The sequence below is a fragment of the Pseudophryne corroboree genome, chromosome 4 (assembly GCF_028390025.1).
Source record: "Pseudophryne corroboree isolate aPseCor3 chromosome 4, aPseCor3.hap2, whole genome shotgun sequence".
Classification (NCBI taxonomy): Eukaryota; Metazoa; Chordata; class Amphibia; order Anura; family Myobatrachidae; genus Pseudophryne; species Pseudophryne corroboree.
In genome coordinates, this window is record NC_086447.1 from 131,249,836 (window position 1) to 131,269,030 (window position 19,195).

A 19,195-nucleotide genomic window follows, 5' to 3' on the forward strand; every position below is an offset into this window, starting at 1 on the left:
CGAATATTGCGCATGCGTACTAAGCGGAATTTCACTGCGATGCGAAGAAAATTACAGAGCGAACGACTCGGAATGAGGGCCATTATGTAACAGGTTGCATCTATCCTTGTGTATCAATACCTATTTCCCTATAGATTGTAAGCTTGCGAGCAGGGCCTTCCTACCGCTATGTCTGTCTTTGCCCTGTTTTGTTCTATAACTGTTGTTCTAATTGTAAAGCGCAACGGAATATGCTGCACTATATAAGAAACTGCTAATAAATAAATAAATAGTTAAATAACCATGCAGATATGGATACAGGGTTAATTGATAGCAGCCCCCACCCTCTGAAAACTCCACCCACAACAAAAGGTTGCCTCAAGGTTTGAACAAATCACTGTACCCTAGGGGTGGGCAACATGCGGCCCGCTGATCGATCCTGCCTGGCCCGCTGTGCCCCATCAGAGTGCAATGACACGCGGCCCGACAGGCTGAGCCGCGTGTCATTGCGCTACCCTGCTCCCAGACGCGGTGCCGCTGAGGAAATCCCGGTCACGTCACAGGGTCAGCTGACCGGGATTTCCTCTGTTATGCGCTGGGCGGCACGGGGGAACAGGCAGTGAGCAGGAGCGGCGGCCAGGCCCCAAGCGCCAAGGTACAGCGGCGGCAGCAGCAAGGCATAGATTGAAAAAATTGTATAGGTCAGGCTCATGGTCGCCCCTCACTTCCCCCAGCTGAGAGCTCAGCCTCAGGTCAGTGTGTGGAGGGGGTGTTGGATGCCGGCTGCTGTGTGCATAGGGGGGTGTCGGATACCGGTTGCTATGTGTGGAGTGGGGGAGGGGGTGTCGGATGCTGGCTGTTGTATGTGGAGTGAGAGGGGGGCTGTCAAATGCAGTGGGTGGGGGGTCTCTCTGGCTGCAGCTATACTGACAGGGGGTATCTCTTTGGCCACTGTTATGTACTGGAGGGATGATGGATTGGGGTGCTGGATGCTGCCTGTTGTGTGCTGTGGGGGAGAGGAAGGGGGGTGTATTGTGATTGTGACTCCAGCCACTGCTCTGTACTGGAGGGGGAGGTAATGTTGGCCACTGCTGTGAGTTTGGAAGACGGGGGTTGTGTAGGATGGCTGCTGTGTGTGATGGTGGGGTGTGCTTACCGCTAAGGTTGGGGATCAAGGGTAAGGGGGGTATGACAAGGGGGGCCCCCAGAGATATCAGTGTATCGGGCCCCAATATTTCTGTTGCCAGCCCTGGCGGCGGTCAGTGACTGAGGAGAAGAGCGCACTGGGGAGAAGGAGGAGGGAGGGGGAGCCGCAGCAGCACTGTGTAATTGGTGGAGGCGCTGCTGCTGCTGTCCCTCTGCTTCACCATAGGCTGCCCTCCGCCGCTGTAAATGCTGGGAAGCGTATCCCAGCATTCGCAGCGGTGGAGAACAGCCTATGGTGAAGCAGAGGGACAGCAGCAGCAGCGCCTCCACCAATTGCACAGCGCTGCTGCGGCTCCCTCCTCCCCTTCCCTCCTTGCCCGGGATCTCTGCAGAAGCTGCACCGAGGAGCCTGAGCCAGCAGAGAGAGTAAGTATAATTCTTTCTTTCTTTCTTTCTTTCCTGTCTGCCGTAATGTGTAAAAACGGGGGCGCTGTCTGCTGTAATGTGTAAAAAGGGCACGCTGTCTGCCGTAATGTGTAAAAAAGGGCACGCTGTCTGCTGTAATGTGTAAAAAAAGGCACGCTGTCTGCCGTAATGTGTAAATAAAGGCACGCTGTCTGCCGTAATGTGTAAAAAAGGGCACGCTATCTGCTGTAATGTGTAAAAAGGGGGACGCTGTCTGCCGTAATGTGTAAAAAAGGGGACGCTGTCTGCTGTAATGTGTAAAAAGGGGACGCTGTCTGCCGTAATGTGTAATAAGGGGACGCTGTCTGCCGTAATGTGTAAAAAGGGGACGCTGTCTGCCGTAATGTGTAAAAAGGGGACGCTGTCTGCCGTAATGTGTAAAAAGGGGACGCTGTCTGCCGTAATGTGTAAAAAGGGGGACGCTGTATGCCGTAATGTGTAAAAAGAGGGACGCTGTCTGCTGTAATGTGTAAAAAGGGGATTTTTTTGTGTATTTTGTGTGTGGCCCTCGAATATTCGCTGGAAGTGTTAAGCGGCCCCCCAGCTGAAATAATTGCCCACCCCTGCTATACCCCCACTAATACACAGTGAGAACAGACTATAGTCTGGCCTAGAAATAACTAGTTAAAGATAAAATTGTCAATACCTAGCATAGTACAAAAAGCATGTAATGGGTGGATAAAATATAATATAAAATATAGAATATAAAAGGGATTGTGGCTCAGTTTGACTACACAAAACCTAGTGATTATTAAGTTATCAAAAAAGAAGAACCTTTTCATCATATTTCAGGATTTTGGAAAATTGGAGGCCTGGTTAGAATGGAAAAGTAGAAATGCATTAAGAATGTGAATTTTAATTGTCTGACATATTGGGAACATCTACGGGTGTCCAAAAAGTTACTGTGCACTGAATGTAATGATGTAAAAATGCAGCAACGTGCTGTGTCTGGCCCCTGTTATGTGGCACCCTACACTGTGTGTAGTATAGTCGATGGAGGCACATGTGTTAGTGACTACTCATCTAGGCACAAGAGTGATGTTGACGGTTGAACAGAGAGTATGTGCCTTCTGTGCACAGTAACCTTTCGGACACACTGTATATAATAATCCTCTATAGTCTGTACCAACTCATACATTAGGAGCTGTGGCATGCACCCAGAGCCGGCCCGCCTGTTACGCGGGGTACACGCAAGAGTAAGGCGCCACAGCGAGGAGGGCACCAGCAGCCTAGACCACGCTCCCAGCCCATGCTGCATACCGCCAGCTCCTGCAGTCACACATTCGCAGCTCGCAGCTCTGCATCCAAACAGATTGTGTGTGTGGGTGGCCATGTGTCGTCCGCCGACCTCCCCCTTCCAGGAACACTCACGCATCCCATGCCCGGCCTCTCACTCCTGGATTTCGGGGTCTCCCAGTCATGGACCTGCAGCTGCTGGAGCATCGGGGGCGGGTAACCAGCATTGACAAGTCCGGGCTGTGGTTCTACACTCGCTCGTCAAGTTGTTGTTCTTACACACCAGGTATCTGTCCGGAAAGATCCCTGTTAGGGTGACACAGAGGCAGCTCCTAGCGCCCCTCCTGCCCAGTGCCTGGGGCATTCTCCGTCACACACCCAGCTTTTCTGTAACGGGCAGAATATCTGTTTATGCAAATGAGGCAGAATGGTATTTTATTTACTCATTATAGTCATGTTATATCAGAGGGTTCACTACGATCTGCCGGCGGCCGGCCTCCCGGCGACCAGCATACCGGCGCCGGGAGGCCGGCCGCCGGCTTACCGACAGTGTGGCGAGCGCAAACGAGCCCCTTGCGGGCTCGCCACGCTACGCGCGCCACACTATTTTATTCTCCCTCCAGGGGGATCGTGGACCCCCATGAGGGAGAATAAGTGTCGGTATGCCGGCTGTCGGGCTCCCGGCGCCGGTATGCTGGTCGCCGGGAGCCCGACCGCTGGCATACTGAAGACCACCCATAGGCGGCCAAAACGTCGATCGCGATCTACCGGTAGATCGCGATCCAAGTGTAACCTGCTGCCTCTGCCCGGAGCGTTCCCAATGATGCATTGCGCGGGTGACGTCATGACGTCAGCCGCGCACCCGCGCAATGCTCGATTGGGAACGCGATGTGAGGAGCCTGTGCGCCTGCTGGATCTGGGTTGATCCAGTCAGCGCCAGTGGCAGCAGGACAGCAGCAGCGGCAGGAAGCGGGAGCAGGATCCAGCCAGCGGGGAGACAGCGAGACCGCCAGCGGGGATCCAGCCAGCTAAAGTAAGTATATCTGGCACTGTGGGCACATGGCACTGTGGGGTCATATGTGGTACTGTGGGGGTATATCTAACACTGTGGGGGCATATGTGGCACTGTGGGGGCACATATGGCACTGTGGGGTCATATGTGGTACTGTGGGCATATGTGGCACTGTGGGGGCATATGTGGCACTGTGGGGGCATATCTGGCACTGTGGGAGCATATGTGGCACTGGAGGCATATCTGGCACTGGGGGCATATGTGTATCTGGCACTGTAGGGGCATATGTGGCACTGTTGGCACATGGCACTGTTGGGGCACATATGGCACTGTGGGGTCATATGTGGTACTTTGGGCATATGTGGCACTGTGGGGGCATATGTGGCACTGTGGGGTCATATCTGGCACTGTGGGCACATGGCACTGTAGGGGCATATCTGGCACTGTGGGGGCATATGTGGCACTGTGGGGTCATAGCTGGCACTGTGGGCACATGGCACTGTGGGGGCATATGTGGCACTGTGGGAGCATATGTGGCACATGGCACTGGGGGCATATCTGGCACTGTGGGCACATGGCACTGTGGGGACATATCTGGCACTGTGGGGGCATATGTGTATCTGGCATGGTGGGGACATATCTGGTACTGTGGGGGCATATGTGTATCTGGCACTGTGGGCATATGTGTTTGAGGTTTTTACCTGTGGTGGGCCAATAAGTGATTTCGTGTGAGACAGTCATAACACCCAGTGCAGCAAGGATACGCCCCTTTTTATACCACGCCCCCTTTTCGTTATACCACACCCCTTTTTGTGGCGTGCGCCTGCGGCGCGCAAAGATGTCCTGCATGAGTAGATCACAAAAGCTTTTCAGCTTTCAAAGTAGATCACCGACTCCAAAAGTCTGGCCACCCCTGTGTTATATGATATACGGAGAACGCCCCAGTAATTGTCCCTCTGTAATGGGCACTGGGCAGGAGGGGTGCTAGCAGGGCCGGCTGGCCCGTTACGCGGGGTACGCGCAAGAGTAGAGAGTGGCAGCTACTGGCAGCGCGGATTTACAGATAAGGAGTTTCAGATGCAATATATATATTGGGCTAGATGGCCATGCTAATCTACATATTGCAGGAGGGGGGTCATATAAACATAACCACTGGAGCTTGGGTTGGGGGCATGGTGTCACACACTGGGGGCGGACGGACATGGTAACATATAACACTTGGGCCTGGGGGCTGCATGATGTTATCCTATACTGTAACCTGGGGGGATGGACATGGTTACACACACACTGGAACCTGGGGGGGCATGCTGACAAACGCATGGGGGGGGGGGGGGGCGTGGAGACACACACACACTGGGGGAGGCATGGTGGCATGCACACTGGGGCCTTGTGGGAGGGACATGGAGACACAGACACTGTGGCCTGGGGGGGCATGGTGACACACACACACACTGGGGCCTGGGGTGAGGGACATGGTGACTCACACATTGGGGCCTGAAAGTGGGGGGGAAGCTGAGATAGTCACTGAGCACCTAGTGGAGGAGAAGCTTAGCATAAGGAGGGCCGCATGTGCAGAGTAAGAGCTGTGCCCACTATGGAAACAGAGACCAGGGTCATCATGCTGCAGAATGCTGCCAGTTGTAGGTCCTGGATGGGGGCACTTCCAGGGTTGGGGGAAATATGCTCATCGGCTCTTGCAGCACCCACACCACCCCCTCATATGCAGACACCGATCACTATGGTACAAATGCAATTTTTTGGTTGATCAGCCACACCCGCCCCTCCCACGGTTCCCAGCGCTCATTTGGCAATTAGCCATATGGCTGGAAACTATTTTGGCGGTGAGTGATGGGCCTCCTTGGCCCTAACTGGCTGCCTCTACCACAATGCTGACAATCCGGTCCTGGATGGGAGGAGCAGTGGGCAGACTGAGGTGACCGGCATATACCAGGTCTCATTATTAGCATTATAATCATGTTATTTCCAGAATTAAGTTTATTAATAACCTAAAAGTGACATTTTGTTTTGCATGAAAATGTGCACAAGGTTATAACTGATGTTTTAATGGGAAAGTTATGCCACTGGAAGGAATAGGAGGAACATTATAGATTTAAAAGTATTGGATTATTTTTTGACCCACTAGAATTCACAGATGGTAAAATATTACTCCCACACATTAGCATCTACACTGCCCCACTAAAGGCCTGTCCACCTGTCCAGGGAAAATGTTTATATACCCTGTGGAGAAATTAGCAAATTATCATTTTTATGAGGTCCGATCCAATTGGGATTGTCCACATCTGTCTCTACTAAACCTCAGGTCACACAATGAATATCTTCAGACAAAGGGTGGTATTTATCAAAGCTTGGATAGAGATATAATTGTGAGTGATAAGTAACCAATCAGCTCCTGTTATTTTTTTCAAACACAGCCTGTAAAATGGAAGACAGAAGCTGACTGGCTTTTGTGAGCTACCTAGGAGGAATAATAGCGCGCGCCTGCGGCGCGCGTGCAAAAAAGAGGCGTGGAATAACAAAAAAGTGGGCGTAGGATAACAAAAAGTGGGCGTGGTTTAACAAAAAAAGGGACGTAGCCTTGCTGCACAGAGTGTAATGACTGTCTCGCACGAAATAACACATTGGCCCCCACAGGTAAAAACCTCAAACACATATGCCCCCACAGTGCCAGATACAGATATGCCCCCACAGTGCCATGTGCCCACACTGCTAGATATGCCCCAACAGTGCCAGATTACAGATATGCCCCCACAGTGCCATGTGCCCGCAGTGCCAGATATGCCCCCATAGTGCCAGATATGCCCCCACAGTGCCAGATTACATATATACCCCCACAGTGCCATGTGCCCACAGTGCCAGATATGCCCCCACAGTGCCAGATACAGATATGCCCCCACAGTGCCATGTGCCCACACTGCTAGATATGCCCCAACAGTGCCAGATTACAGATATGCCCCCACAGTGCCATGTGCCCGCAGTGCCAGATATGCCCCCATAGTGCCAGATAAGCCCCCACAGTGCCAGATTACAGATATACCCCCACAGTGCCATGTGGCCGCAGTTCCAGATATGCCCCCACAGTGCCAGATATGCCCCCACAGTGCCAGATACAGATATGCCCCCACAGTGTCATGTGCCCACACTGCTAGATATGCCCCCACAGTGCCAGATTACAGATATGCCCCCATAGTGCCAGATATGCCCCTACAGTGCCAGATATGCCCCCATAGTGCCAGATATGCCCCTACAGTGCCAGATATGCCCACACAGTGCCAGATTACAGATATACCCCCACAATGCCATGTGGCCTCAGTTCCAGATATGCCCCCAGTGCCAGATATGCCCCACAGTGCCAGATATGCCCCCACAGTGCCAGATTAGATATGACCTCACAGTGCCATGTGCCCGCAGTGCCAGATATGCCCCCACAGTGCCAGATATGACCCCACAGTGCCACATATGCCCCACATTGCCACATATGTCGCCACTGTGCCCGCAGTGTCAGATATGCCCCCACAGTGCCACATATGCCCAACATTGCCAGATATGCCCCCATAGTGCTCACCGTGCTGTGTGGAGAGCGCAGCGCGCGCTACTCCTGCCTGCCGTCCTGCCCCTCAGTCTGGTCTCAGGCGGTGACGGCAGCGTGTATGTCTCAAATCAGGCGCCGGTTCGCGAGCTCTGTTTGGCTAATGAACTGGCGCCTGACTTGAGCTATACACTCCTCCGTCACTGCCGGAGACCAGACTGAGGGGCAAGACGGCAGGCAGGAGAGGCGCGGCTTCGGGTGGATGGGCAGCGGATCGCGATCGACTGGTCGCATGTCTGCGATCGACCAGTCGATCGCGATCGACTGTTTGGCCACCCCTGCACTAGACGATATTCTGAACGAAGAAAAAAAGTAGATTGAAAGGTAACTTGCGCCCTAGCTTCAGCTCGGCAGATCCCCAAAAAGGAGCACCACTCCTCTATAGATACAATAGAAACAGAAAGAGGCGATCTCCCAGCGATGCTATATACAGATTCTTGATCCGTATGTATTCCTGTTCCTCAAACAAAGAACACAATATACAATATGTCCATTAGCTTATACTGGTGCTTTCGCAAACTTCCAAAGTCACTTTTCTTAGTGACTGACCTGTGTTAAATAAGATGCATTCACATAAAGGTTTCTTTAATACTGCATACAGTCGACCACCATCGGCTTATCTACACCAGGCTTACCTTTATGATAAGCCCTATGTGCGCTGAAAGGTTTCTTTTCCGGTCTCTGTCACATACAGAGACCGGAAAAGAAACCTTTCAGCGCACATAGGGCTTATCATAAAGGTAAGCCTGGTGTAGATAAGCCGATGGTGGTCGACTGTATGCATTATTAAAGAAACCTTTATGTGAATGCATCTTATTTAACACAGGTCAGTCACTAAGAAAAGTGATATTCTGAACGATTTGACCATTTCTGACGGATCGGAGCTACAAATCGTTCATAATAGTGCAGATCGTTCAGGCTCTGTGAACGATCACGATGCGCGGTCCCACTGGCCGTTGGCCGGAGCTTCTGATCTTCCCTGCTGCAGGGAAGCTCAGAAGCTATCGCCAATGACAGCATGCTGGATGTGGCCACTTACAGATCTTAAGATATATCTTATGTCAGTGGTTCTCAAACTGTGTGCCGTGGCACCCTGGGGTGCCTCAGGACACTTGCATGGGTGCCCTGGGTTGGTGGTCCAGGACCAAATAATATTATTTATGGTCAATGTAATAGGCAAAACCAGTGCTGGTGGCTGTCAATCATAAAATATGTGCACAAACAGAAGCACATCGTGTCCCTCATCCCACAATTAAACCTAAGGATGACATATAAACACAATTTCTCTGACGTCCTAGTGGATGCTGGGAACTCCGTAAGGACCATGGGGAATAGCGGCTCCGCAGGAGACTGGGCACAAAAGTAAAAGCTTTAGGACTACCTGGTGTGCACTGGCTCCTCCCCCTATGACCCTCCTCCAAGCCTCAGTAAGATTTTTGTGCCCGAACGAGAAGGGTGCACACTAGGTGGCTCTCCTGAGCTGCTTAGTGAAAAAGTTTAAGTATAGGTTTTTTATTTTCAGTGAGTCCTGCTGGCAACAGGTTCACTGCACCGAGGGACTAAGGGGAGAAGAAGCGAACTCACCTGCGTGCATAGTGGATTGGGCTTCTTAGGCTACTGGACATTAGCTCCAGAGGGACCGATCACAGGCCCAGCCATGGATGGGTCCCAGAGCCGCGCCGCCGGCCCCCTTACAGAGCCAGAAGACAGAAGAGGTCCGGGAAATCGGCGGCAGAAGACGTCCTGTCTTCAATAAGGTAGCGCACAGCACCGCAGCTGTGCGCCATTGCTCTCAGCACACTTCACACTCCGGTCACTGAGGGTGCAGGGCGCTGGGGGGGGGGCGCCCTGAGACGCAATAAAAACACCTTAGATGGCGAAAAATACATCACATATAGCTCCTGGGCTATATGGATGCATTTAACCCCTGCCAGTTTTCCTTAAAAAAAGCGGGAGAAAGGCCGCCGAGAAGGGGGAGGAGCCTATCTCCTCAGCACACAAGCGCCATTTTCCCTCACAGCTCCGCTGGAAGGACGTCTCCCTGACTCTCCCCTGCAGTCCTGCACTACAGAAACAGGGTAAAACAAGAGAGGGGGGGCACTAATTTGGCAGATTAATCAATACAGCAGCTATATAAGGGAAAAACACTTATATAAGGTTATCCCTATATATATATATATAGCGCTCTGGTGTGTGCTGGCAAACTCTCCCTCTGTCTCCCCAAAGGGCTAGTGGGGTCCTGTCCTCTATCAGAGCATTCCCTGTGTGTGTGCTGTGTGTCGGTACATTTGTGTCGACATGTATGAGGAGGAAAATGGTATGGAGGCGGAGCAATTGCCTGTACTAGTGATGTCACCCCCTAGGGAGTCGACACCTGACTGGATGGTCTTATGGAAGGAATTACGTGATAGCGTCAGCACTTTACAAAAGACTGTTGACGACATGAGACAGCCGGCAAATCAGTTAGTACCTGTCCAGGCGTCTCAAACACCGTCAGGGGCTCTAAAGCGCCCGTTACCTCAGATGGTCGACACAGACCCAGACACGGACACTGACTCCAGTGTCGACGGTGAGGAAACAAACGTGATTTCCAGTAGGGCCACACGTTACATGATCACGGCAATGAAGGAGGTTTTGAACATTTCTGATACTACAAGTACCACAAAAAAGGGTATTATGTGGGGTGTGAAAAAACTACCCGTAGTTTTTCCTGAATCAGATGAATTAAATGAGGTGTGTGATGAAGCGTGGGTTTCCCCCGATAAAAAACTGCTAATTTCTAAAAAATTATTGGCATTATACCCTTTCCCGCCAGAGGTTAGGGCGCGTTGGGAAACACCCCCTAGGGTGGATAAGGCGCTCACACGTTTATCAAAACAAGTGGCGTTACCGTCTCCTGATACGGCCGCCCTCAAGGAGCCAGCTGATAGGAAGCTGGAAAATATCCTAAAAAGTATATACACACATACTGCTGTTACACTGCGACCAGCAATCGCCTCAGCCTGGATGTGCAGTGCGGGGGTGGCTTGGTCGGATTCCCTGACTGAAAATATTGATACCCTGGACAGGGACAGTATATTATTGACTATAGAGCATTTAAAGGATGCATTTCTATATATGCGAGATGCACAGAGGGATATTTGCACTCTGGCATCAAGAGTAAGTGCGCTGTCCATTTCTGCCAGAAGAGGGTTATGGACGCGACAGTGGTCAGGTGATGCGGATTCCAAACGGCATATGGAAGTATTGCCGTATAAAGGGGAGGAGTTATTTGGGGTCGGTCTATCGGACCTGGTGGCCACGGCAACGGCTGGGAAATCCACCTTTTTACCCCAGGTCACCTCTCAGCAGAAAAAGACACCGTCTTTTCAGGCTCAGTCCTTTCGTCCCCATAAGGGCAAGCGGGCAAAAGGCACTCATTTCTGCCCCGGGGCAGAGGAAGGGGAAAAAGACTGCAGCAGGCAGCCTCTTCCCAGGAACAGAAGCCCTCCTCCGCTTCTGCCAAGTCCTCAGCATGACGCTGGGGCCTTACAAGCGGACTCAGGTACGGTGGGGGGCCGTCTCAAGAATTTCAGCGCGCAGTGGGCTCACTCGCAAGTGGACCCCTGGATCCTGCAGGTAGTATCTCAGGGGTACAAATTGGAATTCGAGACGTCTCCCCCTCGCCGGTTCCTGAAGTCTGCTTTACCAACGTCTCCCTCCGACAGGGAGGCGGTATTGGAAGCCATTCACAAGCTGTATTCCCAGCAGGTGATAATCAAGGTACCCCTCCTACAACAGGGAAAGGGGTATTATTCCACGCTGTTTGTGGTACCGAAGCCGGACGGCTCGGTGAGACCTATTTTAAATCTGAAATCCTTGAACACTTACATACAAAGGTTCAAATTCAAGATGGAGTCACTCAGAGCAGTGATAGCGAACCTGGAAGAAGGGGACTATATGGTGTCTCTGGACATCAAGGATGCTTACCTCCATGTCCCAATTTGCCCTTCTCACCAAGGGTACCTCAGGTTTGTGGTACAGAACTGTCACTATCAGTTTCAGACGCTGCCGTTTGGATTGTCCACGGCACCCCGGGTCTTTACCAAGGTAATGGCCGAAATGATGATTCTTCTTCGAAGAAAAGACGTCTTAATTATCCCTTACTTGGATGATCTCCTGATAAGGGCAAGGTCCAGGGAACAGTTAGAGGTCGGAGTAGCACTATCTCAAGTAGTACTACAACAGCACGGGTGGATTCTAAATATTCCAAAATCGCAGCTGATTCCGACGACACGTCTGCTGTTCCTAGGGATGATTCTGGACACAGTCCAGAAAAAGGTGTTTCTCCCGGAGGAGTAAGCCAGGGAGTTATCCGAGCTAGTCAGGAACCTCCTAAAACCAGGCCAAGTGTCAGTGCATCAATGCACAAGGGTCCTGGGAAAAATGGTGGCTTCTTACGAAGCGATTCCATTCGGCAGATTCCACGCAAGAACTTTTCAGTGGGATCTGCTGGACAAATGGTCCGGATCGCATCTTCAGATGCATCAGCGGATAACCCTGTCTCCAAGGACAAGGGTGTCTCTCCTGTGGTGGTTGCAGAGTGCTCATCTTCTAGAGGGCCGCAGATTCGGCATTCAGGACTGGGTCCTGGTGACCACGGATGCCAGCCTGAGAGGCTGGGGAGCAGTCACACAGGGAAGAAATTTCCAGGGCTTGTGGTCAAGCATGGAAACGTCATTTCACATAAATATCCTGGAACTAAGGGCCATTTACAATGCCCTAAGTCAAGCAAGGCCTCTGCTTCAGGGTCAGCCGGTGTTGATCCAGTCGGACAACATCACGGCAGTCGCCCACGTAAACAGACAGGGCGGCACAAGAAGCAGGAGAGCGATGGCAGAAGCTGCAAGGATTCTTCGCTGGGCAGAAAATCATGTGATAGCACTGTCAGCAGTGTTCATTCCCGGAGTGGACAACTGGGAAGCAGATTTTCTCAGCAGACACGATCTCCACCCGGGAGAGTGGGGACTTCATCCAGAAGTCTTCCAAGTGATTGTAAACCGTTGGGAAAAACCAAAAGGTGGACATGATGGCGTCCCGCCTCAACAAAAAACTAGACAGGTATTGCGCCAGGTCAAGGGACCCTCAGGCAATAGCGGTGGACGCTCTGGTAACACCGTGGGTGTACCAGTCAGTGTATGTGTTCCCTCCTCTGCCTCTCATACCAAAGGTACTGAGGATTATAAGACGGAGAGGAGTAAGAGCTATACTCGTGGCTCCGGATTGGCCAAGAAGGACTTGGTTCCCGGAACTTCAAGAGATGCTCACGGAGGATCCGTGGCCTCTACCTCTAAGAAGGGACCTGCTCCAGCAGGGACCCTGTCTGTTCCAAGACTTACCGCGGCTGCGTTTGACGGCATGGCGGTTGAACGCCGGATCCTGAAGGAAAAAGGCATTCCAGATGAAGTCATCCCTACCCTGATCAAAGCCAGGAAGGATGTAACTGCCAGTAGCGGATCTTGCCACGGGCAAGCAGTACTTTTGCCCGGGGCGCCGCCTTCCGGAGGGCGCGGGGCGCCCTCCGGAGGGCGCCGCACCAGGGCAAGATCCGCTACTGGTGTGTGCCCCCTGCTGCCCGCTGCCCGCCGCCCCCGGCCGCTACCGCTGGGAAGGGAAACTAGACGCGTACGCGTCTAGTTTCCCTTCCTGGAGAGGTCCTTTACTGTGCGGTGCGCGATGACGTCATCGCGCAACGCACAGCAAAGGTCCTCTCCACGAAGGGAACTAGACGCTACACGTCTAGTTTCCCTTCGTGGAGAGGACCTTTGCTGTGCGATGCGCGATGACGTCATCGCGCACCGCACATCAATTCAGCTGTACAGGGGGCGTAAATGACCACGCCCCCTGTACAAAGCCACGCCCCCTAAAGCCGCCCGGGGCGCCACAAGCCCCGGAGCCGGCCCTGGTAACTGCACAACATTATCACCGTATTTGGAGGAAATATGTTGCGTGGTGCGAGGCCAGGAAGGCCCCGACAGAGGAATTTCAACTAGGTCGTTTCCTGCATTTCCTGCAAACAGGATTGTCCATGGGCCTAAAATTAGGATCCATTGAGGTTCAAATTTCGGCCTTGTCGATTTTCTTCCAGAAAGAATTGGCTTCAGTTCCTGAAGTCCAGACTTTTGTAAAGGGGGTACTGCATATACAGCCTCCCTTTGTGCCTCCAGTGGCACCCTGGGATCTCAATGTGGTTTTGGGATTCCTAAAATCACATTGGTTCGAACCACTTGCCACAGTGGATTTAAAATATCTCACATGGAAAGAAAGTGGTAATGCTGTTGGCCCTGGCTTCAGCCAGGCGCGTATCAGAATTGGCGGCTTTATCCTATAAAAGCCCTTACCTGATTTTTCATTCGGATAGGGCGGAATTGAGGACTCGCCCTCAATTTCTCCCTAAGGTGGTTTCAGCTTTTCACCTAAACCAACCTATTGTGGTGCCTGCGGCTACTGGGGACTTGGAGGATTCCAAGTTACTGGATGTAGTCAGGGCCCTGAAAATATATGTTTCCAGGACGGCTGGAGTCAGGAAATCTGACTCGCTGTTTATATTGTATGCACCCAACAAGCTGGGTGCTCCTGCTTCTAAGCAGACTATTGCTCGTTGGATTTGTAGTACAATTCAGCTTGCACATTCTGTGGCAGGCCTGCCACAGCCAAAATCTGTAAAAGCCCATTCCACACGGAAAGTGGGCTCATCTTGGGCGGCTGCCCGAGGGGTCTCGGCTTTACAACTTTGCCGAGCAGCTACTTGGTCAGGGGCAAACACGTTTGCTAAATTCTACAAATTTGATACCCTGGCTGAGGAGGACCTGGAGTTCTCTCATTCGGTGCTGCAGAGTCATCCGCACTCTCCCGCCCGTTTGGGAGCTTTGGTATAATCCCCATGGTCCTTACGGAGTTCCCAGCATCCACTAGGACGTCAGAGAAAATAAGAATTTACTTACAGATAATTCTATTTCTCGTAGTCCGTAGTGGATGCTGGGTGCCCATCCCAAGTGCGGATTGTCTGCAATACTTGTACATAGTTATTGTTAACTAAATCGGGTTATTGTTGTAGTGAGCCATCTTTTCTAGAGGCTCCTGTGTTATCATACTGTTAACTGGGTTCAGATCACAAGTTATACGGTGTGATTGGTGTGGCTGGTATGAGTCTTACCCGGGATTCAAAATCCTTCCTTATTGTGTACGCTCGTCCGGGCACAGTATCCTAACTGAGGCTTGGAGGAGGGTCATAGGGGGAGGAGCCAGTGCACACCAGGTAGTCCTAAAGCTTTTACTTTTGTGCCCAGTCTCCTGCGGAGCCGCTATTCCCCATGGTCCTTACGGAGTTCCCAGCATCCACTACAGACTACGAGAAATAGAATTATCGGTAAGTAAATTCTTATTTTACTTAATGTAATACAGGTTGAGTATCCCATATCCAAATATTCCGAAATACGGAATATTCCGAAATACGGACTTTTTTGAGTGAGATAGTGAAACCTTTGTTTTTTGATGGCTCAATGTACACAAACTTTGTTTAATACACAAAGTTATTAAAAAATATTGTATTAAATGACCTTCAGGCTGTGTGTATAAGGTGTATATGAAACATAAATGAATTGTGTGAATGTACACACACTTTGTTTAATGCACAAAGTTATAAAAATATTGGCTAAAATGATCTTCAGGCTGTGTGTATAAGGTGTATATGTAACATAAATGCATTCTGTGCTTAGATTTAGGTCCCATCACCATGATATCTCATTATGGTATGCAATTACTCCGAAATACGGAAAAATCCGATATCCAAAATACCTCTGGTCCCAAGCATTTTGGATAAGGGATACTCAACCTGTATTAATATTGGAAATTGGCAAGACATTAATTAATAAAGTGATTAATATGCACCCACAGGAGATCAGTGGAGAGTGGAGTGGATTTAATGCAATTCCTGATGCTTAAGATTTCCACCACTGCACTATGTGGGAAGTATGCTGAGCTGAGTAGAGCGTTGGTGACTCACATTGGTACCACCATATAATATACAGAAACACCACCACATAATATACAGAAACACCACCATATAACATACAGAGACACCCACCATATAACATACAGAGACACCCACCATATAATATACAGAGACAACTGAGTCCATATAATAAATATACACACCACCCCTATAATGTACAGTGAAACCTACCATATAATATAAATATAATATAAAGACATCCGCACATATAATATATACAGACACCCACCAAGCACAATTAAAGTGTTCTTTCAGCTTTACCAGTAAGCTGTTATATTGGGGTCTGTTCTACTTCTTCCCACGTATCCGCGGTCCGGTCTGTGATGCTGATGTGGAGCCCTTATTACGATACAGTGGCTGCTTATTAACTGTCGGGGTACTCGGTTTCCCTATTGAGGCTGCAGCGCTGTTGGCACCGGGTGCTTTTCGTATCCTCCTAGAGCGGTGTTGCTTGGATGACACACGGTGAGGGATCTCCACAAACACCGGTTCAGCGGCTGCCAGGTTACAAACGGGGTAAGCCGTTCCCAGTGGCATAACTAGAAATTTGTCTCCCCCAAGCCAAAACATTCTCTGGCGCCCCCCCCCCCCCCCCCCAATAATTGGCGATTAATCTGTGCACGCAGAAGGCACGAGCATTGCAAATAGGGGTGTGGCCTTGCTGAAATGGGTGTGGCTTTGCATATAGGGGCGTGGCATTGCAGGAAAAGACTACCTTATACCTCAGTTTTGCAACCTGCACGCCCAGACGTTGGCCACCACAGGAAAAAAATAATCCTGATTCATGCCCCTTACATTATTTGTCATTTTTCCTCCTTATAGTAATGCCCAGTATACATTATGCCACATACTGCAATGGCCCTTAGACATAATGCCACACACTATAATGCCTGTGACACATTATGACAGGAATCGCAATGCCCATTATACATTATAGCACATACAATGCCTGTGACACATTATGACACACACCGCAATGTCCGTGATACATTATGCCACATACCACAATGTCCGTGATACATTATGCCACACACTGCAATGACCCTGAGACATTATACCACATACCACAATGCCCGTGATATAGTATACCACACGCCGTAATGCCTGTGACGCATACCGGAATGTCCGTTATACTCTATGCCACACACCGCAATGCCCATTACACATTAAGTCCTACAGTAAGGCTTCTAATTACTTTTAAATTACCTGCTCGTTGCCAGGGGTTTTATGCTCTTGGTTCCATGCACGGTGCCAGGGGTTTTCATGCTCAGAGTGTCATGCTCGTTGCCAGGGGTTTTATGCGGTAGGTGTTATGCTTGTTGCCAGAGGTATCATCTGCTGGGTTTCAAGCTTGTTGCCAGGTGGTAATATTCTTAGCCAGGGGTTTCATGCACTGGGTGTCATACTCGTTGCTAGGGGGTAATGCTTGTTGCCAGGGATTTAATGAGCTGGGTGTTGTGCTTGTAACCAGGGGGTAATGCTTGTTGCTAGGGCTGTGCTCCCAGTGCCACATATGCCCCAGTGCCAGATATTCCCCCACAGTGCCAGATACACATATGCCCCCAGTGCCAAATATGCTCCCCCCAGCGCCAAATATGCCCTCCCCCAGTGCCAAATATGGCAGGCACTTAATTTAACAGACACGCCGCTGCCGCCGGAGACCCAGGAGGGACACACAGGATATGCGCGCGCTGTGCCCTCCGTGCCCCTCCTTCCCAGCAGAAATCAGTGGCGGCTAGGGCGCCCCGCAGCCCTGCGAGCTCTCAAGCGCTTGCAGGGGCTGCAGGCCCCTAGTTACGCCACTGGCCGTTCCCATGTAGTGGCTGCGGAGCTGCAACCACCGGGCGCTCTCCTAAATCTTCCTTCCCTGGTGTCACCTGGATGAGACATGGTAAGAAATTGCTGTGGACACCTATACTGCTGTGTCCCGACTGGACACTCCCAGTGCGTGAGGTCTCTGTAGCAGTGCTCTGAATTCTGACAGGCGACACCAGGGTAGGAAGAATTAGGAGAGCTCCCAGCATTATTCAGTTATCCCGTGGCCGGGGGGTGAAGATGTGGCCTTACAGAACGGGTCCACAGAGTGATCACCTCTTCAAATACGGCACATGCCTCCCTTTGCACAGCTCCCCCCCCCCACCCCAGTTGCGGCCCTGCTCATAGGCATTCTGGAGCTTGGTTAATCCGACTGTATAGAAGACAGTCTTCGAAGATTACACACTGAGGGGGAGATATATTAAGCCTTGGAGAGTGATAAAGTACCAACAAATCAGCTACTAAATGCCATATCACTGGTTGTGTTTGAAAAATGTCACGAGCTTATTGGCAGGTACTTTATACCAGGTACACATCAGAACGATGCCGACATATCGTATTGCCGGTACACACTAAAACAATTTAATGAACTACGGAACGATCCCTCATTCTGTCATTGCCTGTACACACTAAAACAATTTAATGAACTACGGAACGATCCCTCATTCTGTCCTTCATTAAACTGTACTGGGTCACACACAATATCTTCTGATAGGCCGTGCAGTACAGCATACCTCCCAACTGTCCAGATTTTCACGGGACAGTCACTTTTTGGGGGGATTGTCCCACTGTCTGACCTGCAGGCAGCAGTGTCCCACGGTGGGGGAGGGGGGCAGTTGGGAGGCTGTGTCACTCACTGAATAGATGCGCATGCACACAGAGTCTCTTCACGGAGACAAGAGGGACAGGGGGCATGCCAGCAGCTCACAGATGTCACGTCTAGCAAAGTTTGGGGATCCGGCAGTTGAGACTTTCCCAAGGAGGTAGCAGGCTGGGGAAGAACAAAATGAGGGGGTTGGATATAGTTCCTTTGCATGGGATACGGAGCAATGAAGGATGTAGGCGGAGTTTGAGAGTCAATGGAAAGTATTTATTATGTACAGAGCAGAGGTAGAAAACTGAGGTTGATGAACTGTGACTTGAGAACGTGGTCGTAGACAAAGAACTGTGGAACTGTGGGTGAGAGTAAAACGAGGCTGAAGACAAGAACCGTGGACTGCGACTTATGAGATGAAACTGCGGTAGAGGAGCTGAGAACTGTGGACGGTAGTTTGGGTCGTGACTGGAGACTGAGAACTGTAGACTGTGGCTTGAAAGATGAAGCTGGAGATAACGAGCTGAGGACTGTGAATGGTGGTTCGAGGACTTGGCTGGAAGCAAGAATCTGCGGACTGTGGCTTGGAGGACGAGGCAAGAGACCCGGGGTTGTCCGTGCCCAAAGGGTCTTACTGAACCGGGTTTTCCAAGAGCGTCTCCACGGGCAGCAGCAGGCTAGGAACGGGAAAACTGCAGCAGCAACTGAGAACTGGCAAAGCAGGGTTAGAAGTACCAGAATACAGCAGGAATCCTGGGAGCACAGGCTAAAGCACCTACAACAGGGTTGTAACTTGAAGCACTGGCATCCCTGTCCTAAACCAGCCCCCTTTTATAGGAAGAAGTCTCCCTGGATTGGCTGGAAAACTAGGAACAGGAATTATGTCAGAAACTTGGTCTCCAACATGGCGGCGCCCAGTAATGCAGACCTTTTCTGACAACATGCTGCTCACTGCCCCTGGTCTCCTAGGCAACGGCTTAGCGAGAGCGAGCTGCTGCAGCGGTGTCCCGCCGCCACGAGCGGACCCCCTCAATGCCATTACCGCTGCCTGTACCCTTGAACCCAGCG

At 51.0% G+C, this 19,195-nt stretch overlaps 1 protein-coding gene across 1 annotated transcript in view; it reads left to right on the forward strand.

Moving 5' to 3' along the window:
* The first annotated feature begins 2,908 nt into the window (after window positions 1–2,908).
* Window positions 2,909–19,195, forward strand: part of ADAM17 (ADAM metallopeptidase domain 17) — a 214,795-nt gene continuing 198,508 nt past the window's right edge. The window contains exon 1 of the mRNA XM_063915438.1: window positions 2,909–3,112. The gene's annotated coding sequence lies outside the window, so the exon portion shown is untranslated. The remainder of the gene's footprint in view (window positions 3,113–19,195) is intronic.